Source organism: Chrysoperla carnea, chromosome 2, assembly GCF_905475395.1.
Source record: "Chrysoperla carnea chromosome 2, inChrCarn1.1, whole genome shotgun sequence".
NCBI classification, from domain to species: Eukaryota; Metazoa; Arthropoda; class Insecta; order Neuroptera; family Chrysopidae; genus Chrysoperla; species Chrysoperla carnea.
In genome coordinates, this window is record NC_058338.1 from 71,131,230 (window position 1) to 71,138,531 (window position 7,302).

The following is a 7,302-nucleotide window of genomic DNA, read 5'->3' on the forward strand; positions in this document are numbered from 1 at the left end:
TATTAATTTATCTTTTTTCTCCTTGTTTTTAGTCTTCGTTACAGAACTTGCTGAACTTCCCCTTTTTTGTCATCGTAAATATACTTCGAGAGCCCTTTTGTGGAGCCCTACTTAAATCCGCCTCTGCAGTACCACCAGTGATAGTAGTACACTTATTCAAAATAGTATTCAATTTAATTTGTTTAAATTAACAAAAATTTTTTTCAATATAAAGGATCTGAATCGTATTCTGATGTTTTAATAAATCAGCAAAAAGTCGAAGTCGTTTGATTTAAAGAATAGAGAATAATATTTATTGCATTCACGTTATAAAACATAAATTTTTCCTTAAATAGGACATTTTTAATTGTTTCGAAATATATGTATAATTTTTTATTGTTTTATTTTATTAAATTGAATTATATTAAGGTCAAAAATAGATAACTTAATTTTTTTAATTATTATTATAAATTGCATAATATACCCTTGAGAAAAATAAATTGCTTCTAAATATCTTTTTTTTAAAATCTTTATTACAGTTTTGCTCAAAATATACTTTAAGAACTTACGCCATCATTTCATTCAGCTTCATCGACTGGATATGTTCAATCCATTTGCCTAGGCTTCCCTCTAAATAAAACTTAGTTTTGATTCGTTTTCTAAATCTATTAATGCTATTAATTTTCTTAATCTCTAATGGTAACATATATGTGTCTAATAAAAATTGGACTTAAAAAAAATGAATCATTGGTAGTAATTTTTATACACCTGACCTTAATTAACTAATCTGGAAAAATTTAATACTTCATTAGTAGTAAAACTTTTTGATATTGCAAATCTTGTCTTTATTTTTATATACCTATATTATTTTGCACAATGTCTGCCGCCATAAAGTCTAATGTACCGTTATACATTGCTACCAAATCATGAGTATAATTAATATCCAAGCCACCTTTTGAAAAATTAATTAAATTAACTATATTTTAGACCGTAAGTCCATTATGAAACGAAACCATTATTCTTTTTGTATGCCTTTTTAAAAATTGGTAGTGGTAAGTATGAGTAATAAAAAAAAAATGTAGATTTGAGCCATGATTTGAGTAAATTTTATTTTTCAATGCATATGTGGATGAAACTTTTCTTATCTTCATGTATTTTATCTATTTCCTAGTTATGAATTTTTCAGATTTTTCCAACCTATTTACAGTTTTCTTAAATAAATTTCTCAAAAATTGTGAGAATTTTCTCATCGCGATTCTTTCATTAGCCTACGGATACCTGGTTTTGTACGGTATAAATCGTTGAAATTTATTCATTCATTTATTTATCAAAAATATTTCAATGTCATTATATTTTATTGTGCAATAATTTTAGTGATAATAATTAATAATTACTCATTAATTTTAATAATAAGTTGAAGGCAGATCACGTTGTTGTAAGTAACTTTTTTTGTATATGATTTATCTATATTATAATTTTTATTGAAAGCATTCCTAACTGATCCATAACCTATAAATATATTTATTTTCTATATAAAATATATTATTTTTAAATAGCAAAGTATTAATTCAATAAATATTTACAGTATAATTAATGAATATGATTCTGATTATTTTTTGTTTGTTTTAAAATGCTTCATTTATTCAAATTCGTACTCGTAGTAAATTAAAGAATATTTAACGCGCGAAATATTTGCCGCATGTGTATAATGCGTGAGCAAATCTCTCATCACCGGTCTAACGATTACCAAAAGGTTAACGGAATTGCTGACGGGTTAAACGATTAATCTCTGTTCCAAGAAAGTTATCGAGAACACAATACGTTGAACAAATGGCAGTCAATTTGAAACTGTCAAAAGGATTGAAAAACTTCCTACACAAATTCGACACTCGAACCAATGTTTGAACCTTATATTTTCTTATTATCGAACACAATTTCTTCGTTTCATTAAAAGGCAAACCAAAATAACCATGAAAATTTCACTTTATTATGGGATCTCGGTCTGTTAAATTAATTAAGTTTAAAAAATGTCATGGGTTAACGTAATTTGTTCTGGGATAAAATGAAATAATTACAGGTGCAACGTAGGTAGTAGCAGATCCTTGTAAAGAAAATCATGGAACAGAAGCGACGAATGAGGTGTATAATATACAAGAAAAAAATAGGTAGAGAAAATATATGTATTTATATTTTTAATCGTAGGGGATGTAAACATTATTTATATCGGCTACTGTATTGCTTCCCTATATGCTCTTATTTCGGCATAGTAAATGAATATAAGACTAACACAATTATGCTACCAACTAAATTACGAATCATAAAACAGAAGGACATATTTCTTTAAGAAGAAGCAGAAATTGAAAATCCTCTTCCCCACTTCGACATCCTCTGCCCCAAGTCCCAATAACAAATGTCTCAATTTGAATAGCTTATCTGATATATGATATATATTATAATCGTGAAAGTCTGTGAGGATGGATGTTTGTTACTCTTTCACACAAGAACTACTGAACGGATTTTGATGAAATTTGGAACACAGATAGTTTATAACCTGGATTAACACATAAAAAAATATGTGAACAAAAGGGAGGATACATATTTCAAAACCTCTCTTACATCTTACATATTACTTCTTACATATCTCTCTTACTTCTTACATATTTCAAAACCAGCTTCATACAAGGATAATACATACTTATTTTTGTAATTTTTGTAAGACTCCTGAAACACTTTTGCTGCAAAGGAGGTACAATACATTAAACTGGTCGCAGTATAAAAATCTAAGAGCACCCTTTCCTGGCCTCATTTGTTTACTAGGAGAACTGGATGCTATATTAACTTTAACTAGGAGAAATTCGTTATATAAGGTAGGTATATGATTTTGTTGGCTCTGAAATATTTATTGCATCTATGATTGAATTTGGCATCGAAAAAAAAGAGACAACAAACTTTAAATGCGGACCTGATTCTGTAAGCAAACAAAATATATCATAATACCGACAAAAATTTATGAAATGTAAACAAAATTAAGGGTCCAAAGGTTATCCAAACGGTTCTCTTAAATTTCTTCTGATTGTAACCAACATTGGTACAATTTTCAGCCCCCTTCTGGAGAAGAAGCGAGAAAATGAGCCACCCAAATGTGACACCGCCATACGAACCATTTCTTGACAGTGACAAAAGAGATAGTGTTCAGCCTACAACAAGCTTCCTATCTTATTATCTCCACATATGATTTTTTTTTTGCACTGCACATGCAGAATTAATGTTATTTTATCCTTTTGTAGGTTAAAATTACATGCACGTGGGGTCGTAATACCCTTATAGAATATTATTTCTGTTTTTAGTATTTATAAAGAGGTATAAATTGTAATGTGATCTTTAAATGTCAGTCAGAATGTTCAAAACATAATTTTCTTAAAATTCTCATATAATTGCACTCATTACAAGAAAGAATAAATATTAATGCGCACGCAACAACCAATTATTGCAAAAAGTTTTTTATATGTTTGGGATCCAAGTTAAAGCAACAGTGAAACTCATGTCCAAGTTTAGTTAACTGTGTAGGTACTTGACGATAAAATATAATACATCAATGATTACACCTTTTATTATAGATAATTTATTAACGATAATAAATCAATGGCATATATTTGGCTTGCTAAAATATAATTAAACAATGGCAAAGACTTAATAAAACTGCCAATTTTTTTTTATTTTGTCCCTTGTCTGTATGGGCATAAACTTAAAGACCGTGAGCTCATAATGAGCAACATTTTTTAGTTCAGTCCCCCTATTTGGAAAAAAACTTTTTTGAAGTACACACTTCGTGACCATGGGGGATGAGTTCGAAATGTTATCAAAATCAAAAACGACCCAAAACGTTCTTTTTTGGCGAGTTTTTTAAAAATTAAAAAAAAAAAACGATTGTTTTGTTTTTTTTTGGGAAAACTGTTGATTTTCATTGATAACATTGCATGGGAAAGTAGAGGGTTATTCAATTCAATTGAAATATGCCCCAAATATTAATTCGACAATTACTGCCAGGCATATAAATAAAAAAATTTAATTTTGTGATATTTTTTAGATATTTAGTCATACCTGAAGCGGTTCATTTTGGAAGCCAACACCCTCAATTGTCCGCGGCAGTCCATTAATTTTCAAAAACTAACAGGTATAGGCCCATTTTTATTATTAATACAAATTCGAAAAAATATCATAAATAGTACATAAAAAGTGCTACCTTTTCATACTCTTGTTTATCCACTCACCTCTGCCGTTTCCGAGAAAAAAATTTGTCAATTTCAAAACTTCAATTACTTATAACTGGTAAATATACAGGATCGAGCTTTACGTATTTTTGAATTATCTTCCACTTTTCCATTTAATGTTATCAGCGAAAATCAAAAGTTTTCTATAAAATTTATTAAAAAAAATTACTTTTTCGCGCGATTTATGATTAAACTTAAAACCATTTCCCATAGATATAATCATATATGGTTTAACAGGATTATGGTACCCATTTTATAATGTAGGTATCCAGGGCACCTTTTGATCTAAATCCGACCCTGATTATTTCAATATATACATTTTTTTTGGCTTCAGATATGGCAGCTTAATAATTTATATTCCAGATTTAACAGATAAAAATAATTTTTGTTGGTGTTGGCGCAGGGCAATATACAAAGTTTTATGGGTTTATTAAAACATTCGTGATGTGCAGTTTTGATTTTTATCAACGATTTGTGGTATGTTCAGCATAGATCAATATTAACCAAACCTATTTTGAAATATAAAAAATATACCTACCTATAATAGATAGGCAAATTTTATGTTACCTGACAAAAAATCGTTTTTCTAGCACCATTGATTAAATGATACTACGCTACGTCCTCACTTTTTCAAAAGCGAACGACATACATAGATAACGTATATTTTCTTACAGAAAAAGTGTGTCAAATTTATAGAGATAGTGGTCACACGGAGAATCGGCTAACGATACTCATTAAAATTATTTTGTGAAATGACGACTACTACGAATTAAGAAGTATTTTCAACTCCTTATTTAATTTTATTTTTGGGTTTGGTTAATGTGTGTCATTATTATCATATTATATTATTTACAAAATCATTAAATCGTACTAAAAATGTTGGAGCCATTAAAAACTAAAGTTAAATTTCGACTTTTTCAATGGATTATCATTAAACGAATACTTTAACAAAAAAAAGACTCATGAAAGATCATCTTAAATTGTAGATTGTAGTATTTAAAAGTTGCAGCTTTGTTCTATCACGACAATTGTATCAAAGATCCTTAAAGTATGCACAGAATGTTCACATAATTTTCTTAAAATTCTCATATAATTTCACTCATTACAAGAAATAATAACATAAATTGAATGCGCACGCATTAAGCCATTAATTTTTTTAGTTTTATGAGTATAAACACTTGTGTTCCAAACCGTACGTCCATACCATTGAAGATTATAAACGATACAAAAATATAGTCTAGGAGATATTGGTATTGATCCGATGGCTACCCGAAGTAAGTTCGGACAGTACAAAATATGTTTTTTGCTGAAATTAGGACAAAAGAAAGATCTGATTATGAAAATCTGAGTTACCAAACTCGAGTTCTGGTAAATATTCATTGATTAATTAGTCATTGAAAAGTGAGAAAGTATAAGGTCATTTTATAATTCAAACAGGGGGCCAAAATGTACAGCAATTATGCGTTCTGATGATAAACTATCCGTTTGGCAATCAAAAAGTATTTTTCCCAGAATAGTCAGGATGAAAGTATTTTGAGAAAGTATATGGTCGTTCTAAACTTTGAAATGGCGGCCAAAATGTGCAGCAACTATTGTACGTTCTGATAATAAACTATCCAGTTGACAATCGTAAAGTATTTTTCCCAGAAAAATAAGGATGAAAGTATTTTAAGAAAGCACAAGGTCATTTTTGTCATTTATCATAAATATTGTGCTCATAGAAGTTTTTTCTCCTGTAGTCTAAGTGCTTGTATATAGTTTTTCTCTTTTAGTCTAAGTGTTTGTAGAACTAGTGAGCAAGAAAATGACTAACAACTCATTCAAAGTTCAACCTCAAATATTAGGATAAATAAAACATATAATGGTTTTCAAACTTTAGTTTTAAGTTTTGGAGGAAACTAAACGTAGTTTGCCCCTCTCCCAAAAAAAAATCTCCTAAGAAGCTTAATGCGGTGTATTTGCTTTACATAATTTCATGCCAATTCGATCGGACAATTTTAAACTGGAAATGAAAACAAAACAATTATACTTCAAATGTAAATTGTCAATGTACAATCAAAATTTTCATTACACCAGACCCAGAGCTTTTTTTCCCGAAACTTTAAAAGATAGATTCTCGAAAAATAAGTAGACTCGTTCGTTAAATAAAATAATTCAGACGAAAGTTTTTATATTTTGAGTACTTTTGGATGAACAAAAATCATTGAGCTCGATGATACGGTGTTTGCAATTGAACTCCTCCTAAACGGATAGACCGATTTTGATGAAATTTTTTGTTTGTATTCAAGTGGAAGCGAGGGTGGTTTGTGTTCACAATTCGGACTAATACAAAATGTTTTCGAGGGTCCTGCATCAAAAAATGAAAACTCATGAAATAAATGGTGGAAACGCATTTAATTAATATATTACATTACATCTTACTATTCAAATGTATTTATTTGCGCTCCCACCATATTTATTTACAATTTTGAACAGCTATTTGAATATTATTGAGGTATTATTTATTATTATTCAGGTATTATGAATAGGTATATATTAGAGCCATAAGCGAGCGTATTGAGCTCCATCGCCGAAAACTCCAATTAGGTCACAGGCCAGTTATTCAAGAAATTTGTAATTTTCACTTCCATCGACTATATTTTTTTTCTGTTGGTATGAGTTTTAGGATGTTTTGAAACGAATTTGTGCATAGAAAACATTTGGCCCAAAAAAATTGCATCACTTTAATCAAAAGTGATACTTTTTAACTGTTTCGAGGCAGAATCGAGAAAACGAGGTACTCCGCCATTCTGATAAGTTGTCATTTTACGATATTCACTAACTACCATCCTCTGAACTGATTTCAGTTATCTGAACTCGATCCGAATTCTGTTCGGAATGCAATCACCCATACCGTCTAGTCTAATACTGTAAAGCTACAATATTCGGTTCGGTTTTCTGTGTGTTGTTGTGTTGTATACACTACAATACTTGTTATCTCACTTAGTTAATAACTTTATATAATACGTACCGTTCGTACGTACGTACGCACGCAGCAAGCCACTTGTTTACT